Here is a 26,012-nt window from a genome sequence, read left to right as displayed (position 1 = left end):
CTTTTATTATATTTCTCCCCCTAAGCATTACACACTGCTACACAAAGGAATGTATGACGTTGATTCATATGCTTAGTTACCATCCTCTATCTACTACAATCCTGGTTCTCAGGCCTTGAGCCCAGGCTAAAGAAACCTCCCACAGTTGCTGTCCAAACAATCAAGTTCTCAGGGTTCATATCTAGCCCTTGTCCTTGGATAGAGCAATGTGTGCATTGCTCCTAGGAGACAGTCAGGGTGTGCCCCGCCTGCTTCCAGGTGGAATAGCTAGACATTAACCCTTCAATTTGGCCTTCCTGATTTCACTCCTGCAAGCCCGAGCAATATTTTTATACTCATCCCTGGTCATTTGTCCAATCTTCCACTTCTTGTAAGCTTCTTTTTTGTATTTACGAGCAGCAAGAATTTCACTGTTAAGCCAAGCTGGTCGCCTGCCATATTTACTATTCTTTCTACACATCGGGATGGTTTGTCCCTGTAACCTCAATAAGGATTCTTTAAAATACAGCCAGCTCTCCTGGACTCCTTTCCTCCTCATGTTATTCTCCCAGGGGATCTTGCCCATCAGTTCCCTGCTTTTCTGAAATCCAAGGTCTGTATTCTGCTGCTCTCCTTTCTTCCTTGTGTTAGGATCCTGAACTTGACCATTTCATGGTCACTGCCTCCCAGGTTCCCATCCACTTTTGCTTCCCCTACTAATTCTTCCCAGTTTGTGAGCAGCAGGTCAAGAAGAGCTCTGCCCCTAGTTGGTTCCTCCAGCACTTGCACCAGGAAATTGTCCCCTACATTTTCCAAAAACTTCCTGGATTGTCTGTGCACCGCTGTATTGCTCTCCCAGCAGATATCAGGGTGACTGAAGTCTCCCATGAGAACTAGGGCCTGTGATCTAGTAACTTCTGTGAGTTGCTGGAAGAAAGCCTCATCCACCTCATCCCCCTGGTCTGGTGGTCTATAGCAGACTCCCACCACGACCTCACCCTTGTTGCTCACACTTCTAAATTTAATCCAGAGACTCTCAGGTTTTTCTGCAGTTTCATACTTGTGCTCTGAGCAGTATACTGCTCTCTTACATACAATGCAACTCCCCCACCTTTTCTGCCCTGCCTGTCCTTCCTGAACAGTTTATATCCATCCATGACAGTACTCCAGTCATGTGAGTTATCCCACAAAGTCTCCGTTATTCCAAGCACATCATGGCACATCTTGACTGTGCCAGGACTTCCAGTTCTCCCGCTTGTTTCCCAGGCTTCGTGCATTTGTATGTAGGCACTTGAGGTAACCTGCTGATCGCTCCTCTTTCTCAGTATGAGGCAGGAGCCCTCCCCTCTCACGTGCTCCTCCTCCCGGTATCCCACTTCCCCACTTACCTCAGGGCTTTGGTCTCCTTTCTCCGGTGAACCTAGTTTAAAGCCCTCCTCACTAGGTTAGCCAGCCTGCTTGCGAAGATGCTCTTCCCTCTCTTTGTTAGGTGGAGCCCGTCTCTGCCTAGCACTCCTCCTTCTTGGAACACCATCCCATGGTCAAAGAATCCAAAGCCTTCTCTCCGACACCACCTGCGTAGCCATTTGTTGACTTCCACGATTCGACGGTCTCTACCCAGGCCTTTTCCTTCCACGGGGAGGATGGACGAGAACACCACTTGCTCCTCAAACTCCTTTATCCTTCTTCCCAGAGCCACGTAGTCCGCAGTGATCCGCTGAAGGTCGTTCTTGGCAGTATCATTGGTGCCCATCATTGAGTATCACTGAGAGTCCAACCTTGCACCAGGCTGACCAGGTCCTGCAATGGAAGCCGTGGCAGTGCTTGATAGACAGTGCCCAGCACATCGCAGGACTGGGCTCTTTGGCTGTGATTTGACTCCTTGCAGAGACGCTGTTCGTTGTCTTCTTCGCCATTGAAGGCCTTAGGTCTAAATCCTTGTCCCAGGGAAGTTGGTGATGAAGCACCCATGACCGTTAGTGGGGCCAGCAGTCAGGCCTTATTGTAGAGCTTGGATTGTGAAAGGGGCGATACAGTAATAGCACAGGGTGGGTCTGAACTGGAACCCCAGGTTGGGGGCTCCCACCCCACCTTTGCATTTGGGGGGAAGATTGGATCTGAAGCCCCAGGTCTGAACCCGTCCCCTTTGTTTTGGGTGTGAGCCCGGCTTGGAAGGGGTCTGGTTCAGCTGCAGATTGGAGAGGTGGAAGTCTGGACAGGGTGGCTGATCTCATGAGGTGGTCGTCATTCGAGGGGCCCAAAGCAGGAATGGGGGGGAGGGGCACCAGAACTGGAGCTGGCTCCTAATGGGATCCAGATAGTCACTCGCTCCTTGGCTCGGCAGCAGTATTAAACGCTGTTCCCACGGAGCTCTCTGCCTTAGCCCACGTTCTCTGGCTGAGCTAAGCCATGGGACTTACCAGACAGAATCTTGTCTCCAGCCGCAGAACAGACAGCTGCGGAATAACCTGACCAGAGCGGAGGGGCCTTCCTCACCCCATCCCTTCGTGGGTGGCTGGCTGATGCCCTGAAGCCAGAGGGCCTTGTAAACTGTCTCCTCTCTGACACCACTGGATGTCCTTGTTAGACATGGTGCCATTGGCCACTGCGCTCGCATGGCTCCTGTGTTAGCGTCTCCCGAACATTCGGAGGAAGCTGAGCCGGGGCCGATTGGGGTGGGCAGAGAGTCGCTCGCTGCCCACACTAGAGCGCTCCTTAGGGTGAGCAGATAGCAACTGTGAAAAAACGGGACGGGGTGGGGGGTAATAGGTGCCTATATCGGAAAAAGTCCCCAAAACCAGGACTGTTCCCATAAGAACGGGACATCTGATCCCCCTGGCCCTCCTGCAAGGAGGCGTCGGCACATCGCCCTGGCCTGCCTGAGGTGGGAGCCCAGTGAACAGAACCCATTCTGCCCATCACCATCCCTGCCTTCCTGGCCCCCCGTCCCCTTTCCCTCCCAGCTCCCCATGCAGCCAGCCTGACAGAGCTAGACAGACAGACACCCGGCCAGCCTGGCTACTGAGGAAGGCGTTTCCATGGTAACAAACAGCACATCCAAAAGCTCTCCGAGCTTCCTCTCCTCCACTCCTGACTGGCCAGCTTGAACAGTGAGAGGGGATGGGGGAGCCAGACGGTTTCCCACATCATCCTGGTACACGCTCGCTCCCCCTCGTGAGCGCACATCCTGGTACCTCTAAGGAAGGAGATTCCACCACCTCCCTAGGTAACGCATTCCAGTGTTTCACCACCCTCCTAGTGAAAAAGTTTTTCCTAATATCCAACCTGAACCTCCCCCACTGCAACTTGAGACCATTACTCCTCGTTCTGTCATCTGCTACCATTGAGAACAGCCAAGCTCCATCCTCTTTGGAACCCCCTTTCAGGTAGTTGAAAGCAGCTATCAAATCCCCCCTCATTCTTCTCCTGCAGACTAAACAATCCCAGTTCCCTCAGCCCCTCCTCATAAGTCATGTGTTCCAGTCCCCATAATCATTTTTGTTGCCCTCCGCTGTACGCTTTTTAATTTTTCCACATCTTTCTTGTAGTGTGGGGCCCAAAACTGGACACAGTACTCTAGATGAGGCCTCACCAATGTCGAATAGAGGGGAACGATCATGTCCCTCGATCTGCTGGCAATGCCCCATCCCAAAATGCCATTGGCCTTCTTGGCACACTGTTGACTCATATCGAATTTCTCGTCCACTGTAACCCCTAGGTCCTTTTCTGCAGAACTGCTGCCGAGCCATTCGGTCCCTAGTCTGTAGCAGTGCATGAGATTCTTCCGTCCTAAGTGCAGGACTCTGCACTTGTCCTTGTTGAACCTCATCAGATTTCTTTTGGCCCAATCCTCTAATTTGTCTAGGTCCCTCTGTATCCTATCCCTACCCTCCAGCATATCTACCACTCCTCCCAGTTTAGTGTCATTTGCAAACTTGCTGAGGGTGCAATCCACACCATCCTCCAGATCATTTATGAAGATATTGAACAAAACCGGCCCCAGGACCGACCCCTGGGGCACTCCACTTGATACCGGCTGCCAACTAGACATGGAGCCATTGATCACTACCCGTTGAGCCCGACAATCTAGCCAGCTTTCTATCCACCTTATAGTCCATTCATCCAGCCCATACTTCTTTAACTTGCTGGCAAGAATACTGTGGGAGACCGTGTCAAAAGCTTTGCTGAAGTCAAGGAACAACAAGTCCATTGCTTTCCCTTCATCCACAGAGCCAGTTATCTCGTCATAAAAGTCAATTAGATTAGTCAGGCATGACTTGCCCTTGGTGAATCCATGCTGACTGTTCCTGATCACTTTCCTCTCCTCCAAGTGCTTCAGAATTGATTCCTTGAGGACCTGCTCCATGATTTTTCCAGGGACTGAGGTGAGGCTGACTGGCCTGTAGTTCCCAGGATCCTCCTGCTTCCCTTTTTTAAAGATGGGCACTACATTAGCCTTTTTCCAGTCGTCTGGGACCTCTCCTGATTGCCATGAGTTTTCAAAGATAATGGCCAATGGCTCTGCAATCACATCCGCCAACTCCTTTAGCACCCTCGGATGCAGCGCATCCGGCCCCATGGACTTGTGCTTGTCCAGCTTTTCTAAATAGCCCCGAACCACATCCTGGTACGCGCTCGCTCCCCCTTGTGTACACACATCCCAGTATGCGTTCGGACCCCCTCACGTGCGCACATCCTGGTACGCACTCACTCCCCCTCACGTGCGCACATCCTGGTACGCACTCACTCCCCCTCACGTGCGCACATCCTGGTACGCACTCACTCCCCCTCACGTGCGCACATCCTGGTACGCACTCACTCCCCCTCACGTGCGCACACATCCCGGTACGCACTCACTCCCCCTCACGTGCGCACACATCCCAGTATGAACTTGGCCTCCCTTAATGCTCGTGCACACCAGGGTACATGCTTGGCCCCACCTATCACATACCCTACCCCAGTACATGCTTGGTCACCTCATGTGCACGCACCCCCCTCATACTTGTTTGCCCTTTTTCATGCGCACATACTCCCTTGTGCATGTTTGCTCCCCCCCCATGTGCACACAAACCCTCGTACACGTTTGCCTCCCTTCACATGAGCACACACCCTGGTACCTGCTCAGCTCCTTCCCTCAACGCACAAACCCCGGTGCACGTTCCCCCCAACCGCAGCACCTGCCTGCCCCAGTACACATTCAGTCCCCTAGCACAAGCTCAGCCCCCTTGGCATGTGCACACACCCTTCCACCATATGCTCTTCCTCCCCACCCCTGGTGTGCAAGATACACACTTGGCCCCCTAGCACTAGCAGACACCCCAGTAGACACTTGGCTCCCTGTAGCGCACACCGTCTCCTAGTAGGCACTTGCCTCCCCCGTCATGCATAGACACCCTGGTAAGCGTTCACTCCCCTTGCATTCACAGACCATGTATAAACTGGGCATTTGTCCCATTGTAGTAAGGGAGTTTCTTAATGTGCGCAGTACCCTGGCTGAATGGCATGAAGAGAGAATCGAATTCCCCACGGTGATTCACTTCACCCAGGTGCCTGCCCACCTTGACTTTCCCTCCTGGCACCGTGTGAAGAGGACTCACATCACAGGGAGGACTGAGCCCACGGGTTCCTGGGTGTTTACCTCACTCCCTTTGAGGGCAACTCTGGGCAGGGGTGAAGGTGCCTCTACTCCAAGATCCTCCTAACTCAGTTGTTACCTTTGTAACCAGTGATTGCTGCACTTCACTTAAACATATACACAAGTTAATTACACCAAAGCCCCTTCTTTGGGGATTAAAGAACTCTTCACAGTGTAAGCCCCATGAGGGGATGGCTTGGGTAAAGTTCAATACAGCAGTCTCCAAAGTGCAATAAACCTTACAGTTAAAACCAATTTACTAGCCCAGTGTCTTCTTTCTGGACCTGGTCATGCTGCTCTGACACTGCTGGGGGGGCACTTCTCATGCATGGGTTTGGACTCCGTCCCGGAACCTGTTCATCACCTTCGGTTCTGGCCTCCTCTCAGGCCATGTTCCCCTCTGGGTCTAGCGCATAACGCCCTCTTGCCCAGCCACGTCTCCCCCCCACCCTGGGTCTGGCACATAACGCCCTCTTGCCCAGCCACATCCTTCCCTCTGGGTCTGGTGCTTAATGCCCTGTCGACCAGCCATGTCCCCACGCTGGGTCTAGTGTCATTAGAGGAGGTTTTGGAACAAATTGATAAACTAAACAGCAATAAGTCACCAGGACCAGATGGTATTCACCCAAGAGTTCTGAAGGAACCCAAATGTGAAATTGCAGAACTACTAACTGTAGTTTGTAACCGATCATTTCAATCAGCTTCTGTACCAAATGACTGGAGGATAGTTAATGCGACACCAATTTTTTTAAAAGGTCTCCAGAGGTGATCCCGGCAATTATAGGCCAGTAAATCTGACTTCAGTACTGGGCAAACTGGTTCAAACTATCATAAAGAACAAAATTGTCAGATACATAGAGGAGCTTAATTTGTTGGTGAAGAATCAACACGGTTTTTGTAAAGGGAAATCATGCCTCACCAATCTACTAGAATTCTTTGAGGGGGTCAACAAGCATGTGGACAAGGGTGAGTCAGTGGATATAGTGTACTTAGATTTTCAGAAAGCCTTTGGCAAGTTTCCTCACCAAAGGCTTTTAAGCAAAGTAAGCTGTCATGGGATAAGAGACAAGATCCTCTTATGGATCGGTAACCAGTTAAAAGGTAGGAAACAAAGGGTAGGAATAAATGGTCAATTTTCAGAATGGAGAGAGGTAAATAGCGGTGTCCCCCAGTCCTATTCAACGTGTTCATAAATGATCTGGAAAATTTGGCAAAATTTGCAGATGATACAAAACTACTCAAGATAGTTAAGTCCCAGGCAGACTGCGAAGATGAAATTCAGTGTTGATACATGCAAAGTAATGCACATTGGAAAACATAATCCCAACTATACATATACAATGATGGGGTCTAAATTAGCTACTCAAGAAAGAGATCTTGGAATCATTGTGGGTAGTTCTCTGAAAACATCCACTCAGTGTGCAGCAGCATTCTAAAAGTGAACAGAATGTTGGGAATCATTAAGAAAGGGATAGATAATAAGGTAGAAAATATCATATTGCCTCTATATAAATCCAGGATACGCCCACATCTTAAATACTGTGTCTGGATGTAGTCGCCCCATTTCAATTAAGGTATATTGGAATTGTAAAAGGCAACAAAAATGATTAGAGGTATGGAACAGCTGCCATATGGGGAGAGGTTAATAAGACTGGGACTTTTCATCTTGGAAAAGAGACAACTAAGGGGGGATATGATAAAGGTCTATAAAATCATGACTGCTGTGGAGAAAGTAAATAAGGAAGTGTTATTTACTCCTTCTCATAACACAAGAACTAGGGGTCACCCAATGAAATTATAGGCAGCAGGTTTAAAACAAACAAAAGGAAGTATTTTTTCACACAGCACACAGTCAACCTGTGGAACTCCTTGCCGGAGGACGTTGTGAATGCCAAGACTATAACAGGTTTCAGAGTAGCAGCCGTGTTAGTCTGTATCCGTAAAAAGAAAAGGAGTACTTGTAGCACCTTAGAGACTAACAAATTTATTAGAGCATAAGCTTTCGTGAGCTACAGCTCACTTCATTGGCTGCATACAGGGGGGAGGGATAGCTCAGTGATTTGAGCATTGGCCTGCTAAACTCAGGGTTGTGAGTTCAATCCTTGAGGGGGCCACTTAGGGATCTGGGGCAAAAATTGGGGATTGGTCCTGCTTTGAGCAGGGGGTTGGACTAGATGACCTCCTGAGGTCCCTTCCAACCCTGATATTCTATGATTAATGTTGTCCATGCCTTCTCTTTACAGGTGCTTGACTCAAAAGCCATTGAAGTCAATAGAGGTCTTTCCATTGACTTCAGTGGGCTTTGAATCAGGCCCTTAATCCATTAAGGTAAGTGGACCAGACAGAACTAAGTGTGTTAATCTCATTCTGAGTCTCAGTTTGTGCAGCTCAATAAACCAGCTTTGTGCAGAGCTATCCAGTGGTTTGTCTCAGCCTCCTCGCGCTCCATCCTAGATTACCTGTCATTTACCCTCATGTTTATTCCAGGCAGAATTCTGTTGATACAGCAACAGTTTTTGTCACCAAACTGTCAAAGGAAGAAGCTAAACATCTCTAGGCCTATTTAGGTAACACATCTGTTAATCATAGTGAGATTTGCATGTATAAACTTCAGGGTTGCTGGGCTGCATGTTTCATTTCTTTCCTCATCAGACCCAAACATTTCTATGTAAAACAGACCCTGGGTTTTACCAGATGAGCTCAAATAGAGTGCTGTGTGAGCGTGTGTGTGTTTACATCTAAATGATGTAGAATTTAAGTGACATTCTGCATATTTAAATTCCCCCTGAAAGTTCAGCTGGATAAAGTGTTCTTTCACTTTGCTCCTAAAACTATTGTGCAGCATTGCTGTGCGCTGTTAAACAGCTGCTGAGTTCCACCCCAGAGGTGGCTGAATTTTTTCTGAAGTGGCTCCAGACAAATCTAGTTTACTTTACTTATGTAAAATAAGCAGTCCCACTTAGTTTGAAGGGGCTAAGGCAAGTGGGATTTGGCCCATAGCTTTATTGATCAGTTAATAAAAACACTTTGGGATCCATTTTTGGATGAAGATATTGTGTAAAAATGTTCCTCCTTCATTAACTGTCTGATTTAAGGCCATATTTTAAACTGATGCCCGTATGAAAAGTTGATTGGTTTGCAGTCATCGCTAGAAGCTCAGCTGAAAATACAACTTTATAATATGGAAAGCGTGGCCTGAACTTCTTAATATAATCATATTATAGAATCATAGAATATCAGGATTGGAAGGGTTGTGAGTTTAATCCTTGAGGGGGCCATTTAGGGATCTGGGGCAAAAATTGGGGATTGGTCCTGCTTTGAGCAGGGGGTTGGTCTAGATGACCTCCTGAGGTTCCTTCCAACCTTGATATTCTATGAACTGGAGTAACTTGCCTGTGCTCACACAGCAAGCTTTGCCGCTGTAATGTAGACACTAGCTACAGCAACAGAAGGGATTCTTCTATCGCTGTAGTAAATCCACCCCCTTGAGAGGCGGTAGCTAGGTTAACAGAAGAATTCGTCCATCTGGTGTCTAGAGCATGGATTAGGTCGGCTTAATCACCCCTTTCGGGGGACAAATTTTTCACACCCCTGAGTGATGTAGTTAGGTCGGCCTAGATTTTAAGTGTAGATCAGGCCTAACTATGTATCACATCAGGAATAGACCCCACAACTCCTTCCTGGGCAGTCTGGTGCTTGGAGCACAAGACATTCCTTCCATGCCGCCGCCTCCTCTGCCCGTGGGCAAATCCCTTAACCTCTCCATGCCTCAGTTCCCCATACCTCCCAGAGTATGGGGAGAGTTAATTGGTTACTGCACAGTGCTTTGAAGCTGCAAAGTGTTGTATAAGTGCTATGGATAAATCGATGGGTCTCCAAATGCCCTGGATAGATGAGTGAAAGGCAGCCCATCCTCCCATTTCTATTCTCCGCCACTCTCTCTGACACCTTCCCGGTAAAAGGAAGGGGATGCTGCTGCCTTTGAAATCAGTTGATAGCTACGGGTCCAGGCCCTTGCACTTGTTTCCAGTTGAAGGTGAATCGATGATGTGTTCTTCACCGTCTAACAGAGGAGAGACTGGGGGGAGGGGAAGACAACCCATTCCTGGCTGAGATACACACTTGTCAGCTGCCACAGCAACAGACTGATTCATATCTCAGAATCCCCTTGAACGGAATAAGTGGCAGACCTCGGGCAGCGGGCAGCCAGTGGCTTTTGCAGCATCCTCTCTTATCCTTGCTGCATGAGTGGAACATACAATGACTTGAATGGGAGAAGCTCCCATATGCTCCCCTCGTTGCCACTTGCAGATTGTGCCTCTTCATTTGAGGGGCTCCCACCCTGGGGCTAGTGAGCACAGGGCTTGGAGTGAGCCACAGGAGTTTCATCCTGGTTGAGAGAAAGGGTGGGCTGGTGATTAAGGTGCTGGGATGGGACAGGTGAGTTTAGTTCCCAGCTGTGTCCTATGCTCACTGTGTGACCTTGGGCAAGTCACTTAGTAGCTCTGTGCATCAGCTCCCCATCTGCACCTCCTTTCTCTCACTGTTTGTCCATCTGGGTTGTTCAGATTGTAAAAGCATGGGCTGGTTCTTACGATGGGCTTGTGTAACACTGATAAACCCCGGGCGTCGGCAGGCGGGATCGAACCGGGGACCTCTGGAGCTTAGTGCATGAGCCTCTACTGCATGAACTAAAAGCCAACTGGCTGTTAGCTAAGGCTGTAGAGCAGACTCATTTAACTCTCTCTCTAAGTGGTCTTGGTGCCACTAGATGGGACAGAACCGCACACCCAGGAGGTGTGTGGGTTACGCTTGTATAGCTGGCAAGACAGTCTCGGGCTGCCAACTTTCTAATCGCAGAAAACCAAACACCCTTGCCCCCCGTGCCTTCCCTGAGGCCCTGCCCCTGTCTTGCCCCTTCTTCAAGACCCCGACCCCGCTCACTCTATCCCCCATCCCTCCGCCCCTCACTCTCCCCCGCCCTCACTCACTCACTCACTCATTTTCACTGAGCTGGGAGTTGGGTTGTGGGATGGGGTGAGGGCTCTGGCTGGGGGTGCGGGCTCTGGGGTGGGGCCAGGGATGAAGGGTTTGGGACGCAGGAGGGGGCTCAGGGCTGGGGCAGGGGGGTTGAGGTGTGGGGTGTGGGGTGCGGGTTCCGGGAGGGAGTTTGGGTGCGGGAGGGGGCTCAGGGCTGGGGCAAGGGCTTGGGAGTGGGGGCAGGTTCCAGGCTGTGCTTACCTCAGGTGGCTCCTGGGAAGTGGCAACATGTGCCTCTGGGTCCTAGACGTAGACGTGGCCAGGTGACACTGCATGCTGCCCCGTCCGCAGGTGCCGCCCCCGCAGCTCCCATTGGCTACGGTTCCCGGCCAATGAGAACTGTGGAGCTGGCCTACCTAGGAGCTGGAGGGACATGTCACTTCCCAGGAGCCATGCAGAGCTGAGTAGGGAGCCTGCCAGCCCCGTGCCAACTGGACTTTTAACAGCCTGGTCAGTGGTGCTGACCAGACCCGCCAGGGTCCCTTTTTGACCAGGTGTTCCGGTCGAAAACTGGACACCTGGCAACCCTACTTACTCCCCATGTGGCTGAAGAGGAGAATAGCCCCCTTCTCTGCCCCAGGCTGTCTCTCTAGCCACAGGATCCCTGGCCGCAGCCTCACAGGGCCTATCTGACATGTCGGTCAAGCTTCCGGGTGCATCCTCCTCCAGCACAGGCCAGCAGGCAGGCTCAGAGCAGTGCCACTCTGCGAAGGAGCTTTGTCTCTGCAGCCCGCAGGCTGGCAGGGGTCCCAGAAACAATCCTTATGCAAATTGTCCTCTAGGAGGTGGGCAGAGCCTGAGGGGATCCCTCTGACACTAGAGGACTGCCTGTCACAATTGTCTCATGGCACAGAAGGGACAGGATGGGTTATACTGAATATAAAGGAAATTCTTCACTAAGGTTGCTGGACACGGACAGGACACTGCTGTGGCTCTCTCTGGCTTCCCAGCTCCTCTCCCAGCCCATGCTGCCTGGTTACCACACAGGGTCTCCCTAAATGTATAAGTAGGGGCATAGCGAGCAGATCGAGGGACGTGATCGTTCCCCTCTATTCGACATTGGTGAGGCCTCATCTAGAGTACTGTGTCCAGTTTTGGGCCCCACACTACAAGAAGGATGTGGATAAATTGGAGAGAGTCCAGCGAAGGACAACAAAAATGATTAGGGGTCTGGAACACATGACTTATGAGGAGAGGCTGAGGGAGCTGGGATTGTTTAGCCTGCAGAAGAGAAGAATGAGGGGGGATTTGATAGCTGCTTTCAACTACCTGAAAGGGGGTTCCAAAGAGGATGGCTCTAGACTGTTCTCAATGGTAGCAGATGACAGAACGAGGAGTAATGGTCTCAAGTTGCAGTTTTACTTTACTAGTTTGCAGGTTTAGATTGGATATTAGGAAAAACTTTTTCACTAAGAGGGTGGTGAAACACTGGAATGCGTTACCTAGGGAGGTGGTAGAATCTCCTTCCTTAGAGGTTTTTAAGGTCAGGCTTGACAAAGCCCTGGCTGGGATGATTTAACTGGGAATTGGTCCTGCTTCGAGCAGGGGGTTGGACTAGATGACCTTCTGGGGTCCCTTCCAACCCTGATATTCTATGATTCTATGATTCTATGAAATCGTGGATGGGATTGCTGACTTCCCTGCCCTACCAATGTGCCCCGACCCTGGGCTTGTTGGGACCAGCCTATATGGTGAAAGAGTAGCTAGGTCTCGGTGGCCAGTTAAGTCCATAGCCTTGAGGCTGAGATGTCTATGAACGATACCTTCCTGTGATGGGGGAGGAACACTGTTATGTTGGGACCTGTCCCCTAGGAAGGCAGCTGAGCACCAGGGAAGCTCATCTCAGTCATATCGGCGTGACTTGCAGCCACTCTGGTGGGCCAGATTCAAACCTAGAGGCGGGAGATCCCAGTTCCCTGGGCCATTCAGAGGCTCCATTGCCCACGTTCTAAATCAGGGCCTTGAGTCGTGATCGCACTGGAGTCAAAGCACACCTTTCTTTTTTTAAAGAACATTTCTGGCAATCTTGGGTTGTGAAGAAAAGGTTGAAGCCAGGACCCAGGTGTGATCAATGTTCCCTCTAATTTTTGACAGGCCGTGTGCGCCAAAAATTTCTTCTGTGAAAATTTTTGAAGCAGAGTTCAAATTTGTGCACCATGAGGCAAATGTGCCCAAGCGAGTAAAATGCATATACATTTCAAAAGTTTTAATTTGCAATTTGTGTCAATTTATATGGGTTTTCAGATAGAGACATCGTAAGTGAAAAAAGAAAAACAAGAGTTTGTCTGTTTTAAATTTAAAATTTTCTGAAAAAATATCAATAAATGATTATCAGCCAAGAATAAGATATGTAATTACACCTGCATTTTAATTTCCTTATTGGTCGAAATGTCAAAGCCTGCTAAAATAACCTAAATAGGGTGGCCAGATCGAAGAGAGCCACACAGCTTCCCTGCCCTGCACTCCCTGAACCCACTATGCCCAGAGCCCCACACAACCCCTCACATTTCCACCACAATGCACAGTGCTGTGCACACCACCACCCCTGCCCAGCGCCCCCCTGCCCACAGCCCCACCACAGCTGCCCAGCACCCCACACAGAACCCCCCACTCTCTAGTTTCCCAATACACACAGATTTCTCCTCCCTCTCTCCCAGTGCCCTTCCCCACAGCCCCACCACCACAACTACACAATGCCCCACACAGACCTCCCACTGCCCAGTGCCCTGACACACACAGATCTCCCCCACTGCCCAGCACCCCTCCAACAGGCCCCCCACTGCCTAGCACCCCAAAACACACAAACCTCCCCCACTGCCCGGCACCCTCCACACCCTCACAGCCCAGCACCCCGCCACAGACCTCCCAGACACTCATGCCATTACACCCCGCCTGCTTCCCTGGCCGCACTCACCAGCCCTGCTGGGAGGTCTCTGGCTCCTAGAGTCAGAGCGGTGAGCGGGGGGTGTCTCCAGACTCTCCATGTGCTGTGCCCGCCACAAGTACCAATGGGAGCTGCCAGAGCCGCGGAGTGGGGCTTCAGAGTAGCAGCCGTGTTAGTCTGTATCCGCAAAAAGAAAAGGAGGACTTGTGGCACCTTAGAGACGAACCAATTTATCTGAGCATAAGCTTTCGTGAGCTACAGCTCACTTCATCGGATGCATACTGTGGAAAGTGTAGAAGATCTTTTTATACACACAAAGCATGAAAAAATACCTCCCCCCACCCCACTCTCCTGCTGGTAATAGCTTATCTAAAGTGATCACTCTCCTTACAATGTAGAGATGCTATTACCAGCAGGAGAGTGGGGTGGGGGGAGGTATTTTTTCATGCTTTGTGTGTATAAAAAGATCTTCTACACTTTCCACAGTATGCATCCGATGAAGTGAGCTGCAGCTCACGAAAGCTTATGCTCAAATAAATTGGTTAGTCTCTAAGGTGCCACAAGTCCTCCTTTTCTTTTTGGAGTGGGGCTTGCAGGTGCCGGCAGCGCGCAGAGACCCTAAGAGCCAGCTGGTCCATCTGGCTCCTAGGATTGGGTCGGGTCGGGGTGGGGCAGGGCGGAGGGCTCTCTGCCCGCTGCCGGAGCCTGCAAGCCCCACTCCCGCAGCTCTGATTGGGCAGGAGGGAGCCAGTGCAGCACAGCGAGACTCCCCTCTGCCTCTGTGCCTAGACCCCCTCCGCCTCTGCCCCAGGAAGAGCCGCCACGCCAGCCCCGGGACTTTGGCGGTGATGGTGAGCAGTCCCCAATATAGGGACACAGGACAAATATGCGCGCGGTGTTTTGCTGTGTGCGCGGGGTTTCGGATCTGTGTGCGCGTACACAAGCGCACAGCTTAGAGGGACCAATGGGTGGGATCGATACAATGGTGACTGCCTGAGTCTGCAGACAGCCTGAAGCAATAGCTGTGAAAGGGCTGCCATGCCTCTTGCCACTCAGTGGCACGTCAGCTGGGTGCTAGCTCCCTAACAGAACCAGCCTGTCAGCCATTCATGCGCTCACCTCTGGGCTACGCCAGCTCGGCCAGTTTACAAGAGATGCACCCCCAACCCCTGTATCCATTCAAAAGTGTCCCCAAAAAGAGAGACTCCAGATTCAAACAGAGTCAACTGTGCGTGTTGGAAACAAATGGCGACGTACAAAACAAAACTATAAAATGCAAATGAGGGCCAAAAGCTATTAATAGTGGCCTTTCCTAGCTAATAAACTAGAGTCTCACCCAAGAGTTCAGACTTCTGCAGCGTTGGCTGGCCCCAAGGAGCCAGAACCCAATCTTTCATGAAGCGCCCCTGCTCCTCAAGGTACCACCTCAGTGAATGGATGCAGAGTATCTTTCTCCACCTGGAGCTACATTGAATTAGTGTTTTGTGTTGATTCACAGCTGGGATGATGCCCTTACTGTCATATTGTTCCTCTGCACTTCCAAGTGGGTTTGATGTTTACAGTGTAACTGGTGATTTTCCATTGGTTTTTCTGGGATGTTGCAACAGTAGAAAGTTGAGCCATACATACATCATCAGCTAGAAAGGGAGGGGTGACAAGTCCTGCCTGCTTGAATGGGCCATTACTCAGACACATGATTCCCTGGTGACTGAATTTCACTCGAAGACCCATAAGGGCATAATTTTCAATATAGTTACATTATTTCTTAAATATGACCCATGAACACAGCTTGCAATGATTAGCAGTATCAGTAAGTTCCCAGATTTCTATGATTCTGTGATTCTATGATTTCAGCAGAGACCATGGCTCAGTACCATGAAAGTGGGGTATTAGCTGCAGTGAGTTTTTCAGGTCTGAGACAGGAGTTGCCTGTAAAGCTGGCCTCTGTGGCACACTCAGATACTAAGGAAATGGAGGCCAGGTGAGTACATAAAATACATGCTACTGCCTCTCTGGAAGGACAGTGCAAACACCCTGCCTCTCCAAGTGCGGGTGGGGGCCTCATGATATTGGTGTCCCTAAGGTCTGGATAGGTTTAACGAAGCCCTGCCCCGATGTCAAACTGCTGCTAGTGTCTGGTCTAAAAGGGGCCCATGACTAAGTGTGATAGATGTGTTGATTTTTTTTCCTGGGATTTAAACACTTTGCATTGATTTGTGTCTCTGTTTGTGTATTGTATGAGAGGCCAATCTGATGGCGGCTCTGCCGGTCGTCCGTCAACAGCTCCAGGTGCTTTGTCTTCATTTTGACTTGGCCGCTGCTTTTCAGCCTCATGGCAGGGATCCTGCCAAGCAGCAGTGGGTCCAAAGCAGTGATTGGAAATGCTTCACCGGCGGCTTCAAGAACGGGGGCAGAAAGTCCTGCTGACTGGACGACACAACATCACACACCAGGTAAGCTGGGTAAAATTCACCCCTGGGCCACCCGTCGGTGCCTCCCACTTAACTCCCTACCTTGGGGGAATTTTCACCTGCTGTATGGGTGTTCTTCACTGTGTAGGTACAGAGAGAGAGCCATCTCGCCACTCTTATAGTTGCCATGTTAGTGTTGGTGACAGGTGCTGGGCACCACGACCCCTCTGGGCCCCCCTTCACACCCTCCTCCCCAAAATGGGTGCAGACCAAGCAGAGCAGGCCTCCCTAATTGCCCTGCCCAATGTGTCCCTCTGCTGTCCAGGCTGGAAGGACCGCTTAGTTGTGCCAACAGGCCCACTGGTTTCTTGGGTTCCCTGTTGAGATTGGGGCCAGACTTTGCTGACTCTGGTAGAGCTTTTCTGGGATGCAGATGCTGGTCCATTAGAAAAATGGACTGTGAGAGCCTAGAGCAGCAAGCAGCTGTTGGATGCTGTGATGTTAGAACATAAGAACGACCATACTGGGTGAGATCAATGGTCCATCTAGCCCAGTGTCCTGTCTCCAGACAGTGGCCAATGCCAGGTGCTTCAGAAGGAATGAACAGAACAGGTAATCATCAAGTGATCCATCCCCTGTAGCTCATTCCCAGATTCTGGCAAACAGAGCCTAGGGCCACCCAGAGCCTGGGGTTGCATCCCTGACAATCTTGGCTAATAGTCATTGATAGACCTATCCTCCATGAACTTACCTAATTATTTTTTGAACCCCGTTGTAGTTTTGTCTTTTACACCATCCCCAGCAATGAGTTTCACAGGTTGATTGTGTGTTGTGTGAAGATGTACTTTTCTTTGTTTTAAACCTGCTGCCCGTTAATTTCGTTGGGTGAACCCTCGTTCATGTGTTATGAGAAGTACATAACACTTTCTCCACACCAGTCATGATTTTATAGACCTCTATCATATCCTCTTTTGGTTGTCTCTTTTCCAACCTGAAAAGTTCCAGTCTTTTTAATCTCTCCTCATACGGAAGCTGTTCCATACCCCTAATCATTTTGTTGCCCTTGTCTGTACCTTTTCCAATTCTAATATATCTTTTTTTGAGGTGAGCTGACCAAAACTGCGTGCAGTATTCAAGGTGTGGGCATATCATGGATTTATATAGTGGCATTATGATATTTTCTGTCTTATTATCTATCCCTTTCTTGATGGTTCTGTCTTATTCTATCCCTTTCCTAATAATGGTTCTTAACGTAAAAGACCTTTTTTAACTGCTGCTGCACACTGAGCTGATGTTTTCAGAGAAGTATCCACAATGATTCCAAGATCTCTTTCCTGAATGGTAACAGATCCCATCATTTTGTATGTATAGTTGGGATTATGTTTTCCAATGTGCATTACTTTGCATTTATCAACATGAAATTTCATCTGCCATTTCATGTTGCCCAGTCACCCAGTTTAGTGAGATCCCTTTGTAGCTCTTTACAGTCAGCTTTGGACTTAACTATCTTGAGTAATTTTGTATCGTCTGCAAATTTTGCCATCTCACTGTTTACCCCATTTTCCGGATCATTTATGAATATGTTCAACAGCATTTGTCTCAGTGTAGATCCCTGGGGGACACCACTATTTCTCTCTCTCCATTCTGAAAACTGACCAATTATTCCTACCCTTTGTTTCCTGTCTTTTAGCGAATTACTGATCCATGAGAGGACCTTCCCTCTCATCCCATGACAGCTTACTTTGCTTAAGAGCTTTTGGTTAGGGACCTTATCAAAGGCTTTCTGAAAGTCCAAGTACACTATAGCCACTGGATCACTCTTATCCACATGCTTGCTGACCCCCCTCAAAAAATTCTTATAGATTGGTGAGGCATGATTTTCCTTTACAAAAGCCATGTTCACTCTTCTCCAACAACTTGTGTTCATCTGTGTGTCTGATAATTCTGTTCTTTACTATAGTCTCAACTGATTTGCCTGGTACTGAAGTTAGGCTTATCAGCCTGTAATTGCCAGGGTTGCCTCTGGAGCCTTTTTTAAAAATTGGCATCACATTAGCTATCCTCCAGCCATCTGGAAGAGAGGCTGATTTAAACAATAGGTTACATGCCACACTTAGTAGTTCTGCAATTTCATATTTGAGTTCTTTCAGAACTCTTGGGTGAATACCATCTGGTCCTGGTGACTTATTACTGTTTAATTTATCAATTTGTTCCAAAATCTCCTCTACTGACACCTCAACCTGGGACAGTTCCTCAGATTTGTCCCCTAAAAATGATGGCTCAAGTGTGGGAATCTCCCCCACATCGTCCGGCAGTAAAGACAAATGCACAGAATTCATTTAGCTTCTCCGCAATGGCCTTATCTTCCTTGAGCGCTCCTTTAGCACCTTGATTGCCCAATGGCCCCACTGATTGTTTGACAGGCTTCCTGCTTCTGATGTACTTAAACACTTTTTTGCTGTGACTTTTTGAGTCCTTGGCCACTACCAATGTGTCTAGAAATGCTGGGTTTCCATTACTAATCCTTGAGCCACCCAGTCCCCCTGCGCTATTTGGAAGGCTAGGGTTACTGGAAGTCTGAACAATCCAGTGATATTGTAACTGTGCCTCAGGGGGTTACAGCTGAGAATACCAAATACTGGACAAACTGCCGAAAAATAGGGCAGACACACCCCAAAACTGGTGGTTATTCTCCCATGAGATATATCAAACCAGCAACAAAAGTAAACTTCTGTTTCACCATACTGGCTAACAAGAAGTCAGAAAAGCAGTTTCCTTAGGTATTCCAGTCCTTGTATCACCACCAAAAACACTAGACTTAAAGATGAGTGGTTCTTTCAAACCAATTTCATCAGATAAAGGTTCTTCTGATCCCAAAAGACACACCCAGGTCAATATATAACTCAGATCTTACCCAATAAGCATGCTGTTGCCAATCCTTTAGTATCTAAAATGTAAAAGGTTTATTTTTTTAAAAAAGAAAGAAAGAAAGGTGAGAGTTAAAATTGGTGAAAGGAATCAAATACATAAAATAATTGCAAAATTCTTGGTTCAGGCTTGTAGCAGTGATGAAATGAACTGCTGTCTTAAGTCTCTGGTTGCTTCCAAATAATTAGAAAGTCCTCAGTCCTTTGGTTAGAATGCTCCCATTAGTATAAGTCAATAGTCCAGAGGTTTGAGCAGGAAACAGGCTTGAGCAGGAAAGAGGCAAAATGGAGGTGTTTCCAGTGCCTTTTATAGCTTCTGTCATGTGGAGAGAAATCTATTGTTTCAAACAAAGCCCTCAGCACAGCTAGTGGAAATTTACAGTAAAAGATGGAGTTTGGAGTCACATGGGCAAGTCACATGTCCATGCATGACTTTGCTTAGTCATAGCAGGAAAGTCCATTAAGTGTAGATAGGCATCTCCCATGGTCCATTGTGAGGTAAGCGTTCCTTGATGACCCACTTAATTTGAAAGTCCCTTCAAGGTGTGCAGGCTAAATACCTTGTGGGTGTTACCCCAGGAGCAAACATTTGAATTCCAGGTATACAGCCAATACTCATAACTTCAAATACAAAAATGATACATGCATACAAATAACATAAACATATTCAGCAAATCATAACCTTTCCATAGACACCTTACTTGATACATTTTGTACAAGATTTGTTGCAATTATATAACAGTAGTAGCAACAATGATCTACATGGTCATATTTTAATCAAATAATGTCACAGATACAAACTCAGGGCCAGCTCAGCTAGTGCAGCTCCAGGATGTACCTAGGTGGAGAGCTCAACCGAGAAGTGATTGGGTGCCTCTGTGGCATATGAAACAGGATTCATTGCTTGAGTCTTCAGGTTCTCCCTCAGATACATGTATCCATAGACCTTGCCAGGTACCACTGGCTGCCATACCAGTGACACAGGCAGACATGCCAGCTGTAGGTGTAGCAAAGAGCAAGCCATGGCAAGCCACCATGGCAGTTTATTGATGCACCTGCTTCTTCTACTCATATCAGGATACCAAGATGGAGAGCCAATTTTAAAGCAGATGCAGGGGCAGTCAGTGGAGTTGACAACACAACATCAAATCAACTTCATTGTGTTCCCTCCACACAGTAAATGAACTAGTTTCCTGACTATCTTCCCGAACTCAACCGGCTTGGCTCCTCCAACCCTTGGTAAGATTTCCCTGCCTCCCTTCAATGGAGGTGAAGAGGTGCATGTACAATAGCTGTATGTCCTTCCTGAGTAGCAATGGAGGCTGAGTAGCAATGGAGCGCATGGCCTTTCTGAACCGTGTGTGTGTGTTCGCGCGTGCATGCAGCCAAAGTGCGATGGCTATGGGCAACTTTACACCTCTCAGTCACAGGTTCAATTCTAGCCCAGGTCAGTTCTGACCAAACAGCATCATCTGGTGACCATACCATGGCTGAAGTGCAATATATCGGTGTTACTCTTGTTCCTAGTGGACAATGGTCCATGTCAACTGGCACAAAGGGCTTGTCTACACTACCTGCCAGATCGGCAGGCAGCAATCGATCCAATGGGGTTTGATTTATTGTGTCTAGTCTAGACACAATAAATCAACTGCTGAGCACTCTCCCATCAACTCCGGTACTCCACCAGAACAAGGAGCACAAGCGGAGTCAATGGGAGAGCGTCAGCTGTTGATTTACCACAGTGAAGACACAGCGGTAAGTAGTTCTAAGTACATCAACTTCAGCTACGCTATTCATGTAGACAAGCCCTAATTGTCCCTCTCATTGGCATCCTTAGCAGAAACCAAGGACTGCATTAGCCACCAAGAGGTGTTTCCTCCAAGTCAGGCGTGTGATGTAGGGAAGCTATCGGGGCTGGTCTGTGGAGAGAGAACTTCAGCACTAAATGTACATGGGAAGGAGGAAAGAATCCATAAAGGGGAATACACCACCCTCCTTGGCCCTCCTTGTTTAGAGGAACTAAGATGTAACTCCACCATGACAGGCCAACATGCCATCTCTTCCTGGTCACAGTGAGGCAGAGCCTGGTCACTGTGGTCTCTCAGAAGCACCTGCCAAGAAACAGCACTGCATTGTGTTACATGACAACAGCACTTTCCAGGAAATTGAATTATACGATGCACTGAAACGATAGAGGCCTTGGCTGAGTATGGAATCAGCAACATCTTAGAGCTAAGAGTCAATATTTGTACATGTGTCACTCAAGTCATGGTAGTGTCCGTTGATATAGGGGATGTTAAGCCAGAGTGTTTAGATGATAACTTGAAGGGGGAATTGGTTTTTCTGCTTAGCAGGGAATAAACACAGACAGAGCTAAGAAAGCCCAAATCTCTGGTCTGAGTTCAACCTTCTCAGAGCTGAGTTACCAGGGGGAAGCCACTTGTTATAATGATCATTTTGAAATGTGTCTCCTCTCAATCCTTCCTGCTGCCTGGGAAGCTTGATGATAAATATTGAGCTTATTTTAGGTTAACTGCCAATGGTGGGAAAGGCAAAACTAAAAACAACGGCCCCTGCTCCAAAGAACTTACAGTCAAAGTGCAAATATAACCAACCCTGCTCGGGCTGTCAGCAGGGTTCAAACACTTCACCTTCGGAGCCAAAAGCATCAGCTCGTTGCTACGCACGGTCCATAAAGGGAGCCCACTTCCATAGCTTCATACACGACACTTACCGTGGGGGACAAGACCATCTTTTTGTTTTCTGTGTGCACAGTGCCTAGTAAAATAGGGTCATGGTGTCTGACTGTGGCTCCTACACACTGCAGTAATACAAATAATAACAACAATAAGGAATCATCTATTTGGTGCTTTGTTTATTTGAGATTCTCGCATTAAAAAAAAGGTAAAATAATTCAGTAGTGTTGTTTTTCTTTTTAGGCTACAATCTTTCTTTTCAATGTTAAGAATGACAGTTTTCAAGGTTTCTTGGGGTTGCGGTGTGATGGGGGGGGCAGGTTATGTCAAGAGGATCATTTTTATACAGGAGATGCTATTCTCTCCACGGAGCTAATGGTACTAAAATACAGCTTTCACCGTGATGAGTTGACATGAATCTTCTCTGCCCAGTCTTTCAATGGCAACCTTAATTTTTCAGCCAGACTATTGTAATGCAATGGGTCATGCTTCTTTACACCACTGCGCTCTGCTGGATGAACTCAGAACTGGCCAGCTGTGGGTCATAGGCCCTATCCTGCTAAGAAGCTCACACAGCCTCCCGTTTTGCTCAAGGCTTAGGGGCCTGAGCTTTTGAGTCTCTTCCTGCTTTCGCCAAGACTTTCTGATTGGCCATGTCATGTATCATAGGGCTTGTCCACACTGCAGCTTAAGTGGATGTAACTTATGTCACTCAGGGGTGTTAAAAAACACGCCCCTGACTGATGTAAGTTACATCCACGTAAAGCAGCGTCTACACAGCTTATCCCACCGACATAGCTTCTCCTCTTGTTGAGGTGGAGTAATTCTGTTGACAGGAGAGTGCTCTCCTGTCCCGTTGGCATAGCATGTCTTCATCAGAAGCACTACATCAGCACAGCTGCATTGATGCAGCTGCGGCGATGTAGAGCCGTAGTGAAGACAAGCCCTTAGTAACAGCTGTCAAGTCCTAGTTGGTCAATATTTATCGCAACAGAGGAGACAGGGACACGATTGTGCCTTTTTGGCATTGGTGAACTCAAGTAGTTCCCTGGCTCCAGCAGCTGCTCAATGGCCCCCTTGAGATTCTTTTATTTGCAAGCCAGCTCACAGACAGTAATGCCAATTCCAGCCACCTGCCTTCCAAATGTCCAGCAGTGCAACTTCACAGGCAAGCAGCTCAGCTAAGTCAGCAGCCATCCACGTATGGGCATTTTTGAAAATCACCTTTGTACACATGTCTATGCACTTGTGGGGGGGGGGCAGGGGGGTTAATATTGATTCGTTAATTCATTATAAGAGCAGGGTAATCAGTACTCCTGCTTCAGGGCATCAACCAATTGCAGGGGTCAGGACGGACTTTTCCACTTATGCCCAGCATTGCACACTTAGGGGGATGCAAAATGGAGTTGGTTGGTTGTTGTTCTTTTCATCTTTCACTGATCTGTCAGAAACTGCTCCAGCAGGAGGAAGGATACGGCATTTGATTGGGCTGTGTTCTGCACTGGTATTTCCTTTGTTTTGTTCTAAATTTCATCCTGTGATGGCTTGTTTTCACTGTTTACTCCCTTCATAAACTAAAACGCTGCAATCAAATCTTCTGGCAGGGCTCAGTCCTATGGCCCTTTTTCGTGTCAGTAGTCTCGTTGACTCTGAGAGGTCTATTTGTATGGCTAAGGCAAAATAATCCTAGTGCCCTCCCCACCTGGATGCAGTCCCACTCTCTGTAAATCTGGAATTAGGCACTCTCCAGTCCTGAGTTAGCAGACTTTTCTCCGCTGAGCCAGGAGGATATTTCAAGCCGTCACAGGTGACTCCCTTTCCTCCTCCAGCCTGGTCCCTGAGCAAGCAGCCTGTGGTGCTGGTCGGTGATGGACGGGAGAGTCCTACTGATGCAGTATTTCCCGTTATCATGTCAATACACCAGTGTTATAAATTGCATTCATACCACCGTGACGGCTGCTGCTATGCTCTCTGACTGCCCGGCTGAAGCTCTGGTTGCACAGGCTGGGGTTGTTTTATATTTGCGAAACTAGCTTTGGTTTGCAGACGCCTGACTCATTGCAAGCATCCAGGCAGCTCTCTAATTCCCTCCCACCACCACTCCACCGGTGGGCTCCTCTGTTGCTAGCTGAGCTCTTTTTGAGGCATGCTGCCTGTTTGCTTGCATAGTGCAAAATGAATCAGCCTCCAGATTCCTAAGGGAAGTGATGGATGGATGCTGGGATGGGACAGTCCTGTGCTGGGATGGCTGGGCACCATGCTGCCATGTGGACGTGCCCTTGACAGAAGGCAGGCACGCAGGAAAGCAATGTTTCATTTGTCATTACATTTTCAGCTCAAGTGCACAAGCGCATAAGCTCAAGAGTTGACTCCTATCAACGGTTCCCTGCAAGAAAACAAACTCGCCTACTGATGGGTAGTAACTGTACCTGGACGCAGCTCTGCTCCCTGGTACATCCATATTGAAACCAGTGAGGGCATGCAGACATAATGGAGAGCAGGATATGGGGCCATATGACGCTCTTCCCCTTACATGGCTTTGTCAGCTCTGGTTCGCTTGTAGGGAGGGGGAGGATGATCATGTAATTAACAGACAGACTTGGGGAGCAGGAGAACTGGGCCCTATCACACTGGCCTTCCCTCACACTGCCCTGCCTGTGTGCTTCTTTCCTGTCCTGGAAAGAGCTTTTGGGCGGAGAGGTTGACTCAGTCTCGCTGGCCAAGTTGTATGAGTCTCTTGAGTGCAACTGCCTCCTGCTAGAGCCAGCTACGAAGGTGGAGTTTATGGAGAGTCATAGGGTGATCAAACAGCCATCGGCTGGTACCAATGTCTGGTCACTTCCAATCTGGGTGGGAGTTGAACTCATGACCTATAGGTGCAGGCTCTAGGTCCCATTCAGAAACACCTGAGTTGAGTGGGATTCGAACTGGCAACAGAGATCCCATTTTCAGTCACCTGAACTGGTCCTCCAGATGTTTAAGGCCATATGTTCAGCCATAATTAAAACCAATACATTATGTGTTGGCTCTATTTATTGTCCATTGGGTCAGCCCGTAGAGAGAAAGGTGCAGTCTGAGCACAGGCCAGAGAGCCAGGATTCTAATGCCATCTCTGACATTGACTTGCTTTGTGACCTTGGGCAAATCACATCACCACTCTGTGGTCCAGTACTCCTGTCTGTGACTAATAATCACCATACAGCTAAAGAGATGGATCCCAATTATCTAGGTGATTAGTGATTTGAGTGATAATCAGGGCAAAGTTGATTTTAGTCATTTGTTATAAATTGCTGGGGACTAGAATTTCGAGATATGTTAATGCCATTGGAAATCCCACTGACTAAGCAAGGCCTGGTGTGCGTATTTCGTTAGTCCTAATGCCTCTGATTTGTGTTTAATCTTATAGCTGGCCAAGTGCCTGAAACTGCTGGTGAGTTCTAATAATTTGGGCACCTACCTTTGTGGGTTAGAGAGTAGGACCAGCACACCATCTGCACACAATATCATTTTTTGCTCCATAGGATCATTTTGAGTAGCTATTCTATCTACACAGCCCCAGATTGTACATACGACAGTTCTTGCAATATGCTAAAGAGCAGTGGAGAGATTGGCCAACCTTGGCTCTGTAATGCACACAGGCCTCTCTGTAATGAGAAAAGATCTGAAATATAATTACATGCGATAAGATGAAAGGAGGAGTTAGCATATCATTCTGGACATCATTCTGGGATGTATTCGCAGGAGTATTGTAAGCAAGACATGAGAAGTAATTTTTCCGCTCTACTCCGCATTGATTAGACCTCAACTGCAGTATTGTGTCCAATTCTGGGTGCCACATTTCAGGAAAGATGTGGACAAATTGGAGAAAGTCTGGAGAAGAGCAACAAAAATGATTAAAGGTCTAGAAAACATGACCTATGAGGGAAGATTGAAAAAATTGCGTTTTAGTCGGAAAAGAGAAGACTGAGAGGTGACATGATAATAGTTTTGAAGCACATAAGAGGTTGTTACAAGGAGGAGGGAGAAGAATTGTTCTTCTTAATCTCTGAGGATAAGACAAGAAGCAATGGGCTTAAATTGCAGCAAGGGAGGTTAAGGTTGGACACTAGGAAAAGCTTCCTAACTGTCAGAGTGGTTAAGCACTGGAATAAATTGCCTAGGGAGGTTGTGGAATCTCCGTCACTGGAGATTTTAAAGAGCAGGTTTGACAAACACCTGTTCAGGAATGATCTAGATAATACTTAGTGCTGCCATGAGTGCAGGGGACTGGACTAGATGATCTCTCGAGGTCCCTTCCAGTCCTATGATTCTAGGATTCTATAGAGCAATTTAATCCAGTTGATAAAGTGATCACCAAATCTCATTCTCTCAAGGACCCCAAAGAGATCATCCCAAGCAACCCTGTCAAAGGCTTTTTCAGCATTAAGCTATAATGCTACC

At 48.2% G+C, this 26,012-nt stretch overlaps 1 long non-coding RNA gene across 3 annotated transcripts in view; it reads left to right on the top strand.

Moving 5' to 3' along the window:
- LOC311514924 overlaps window positions 1-26,012 on the top strand; it is an 83,163-nt gene that overhangs the window by 17,281 nt on the left and 39,870 nt on the right. For all 3 annotated transcript variants that reach the window (XR_014709979.1, XR_014709980.1, XR_014709981.1), the window contains one exon: window positions 15,783-15,991. This is a non-coding gene — a long non-coding RNA (uncharacterized lncRNA). The remainder of the gene's footprint in view (window positions 1-15,782; window positions 15,992-26,012) is intronic.

This window comes from Lepidochelys olivacea, assembly GCF_965140295.1.
Source record: "Lepidochelys olivacea isolate rLepOli2 genome assembly, chromosome: 1".
In the NCBI taxonomy this organism is placed as follows: domain Eukaryota; kingdom Metazoa; phylum Chordata; order Testudines; family Cheloniidae; genus Lepidochelys; species Lepidochelys olivacea.
This window is presented reverse-complemented; position numbering and strand designations above follow the sequence as displayed.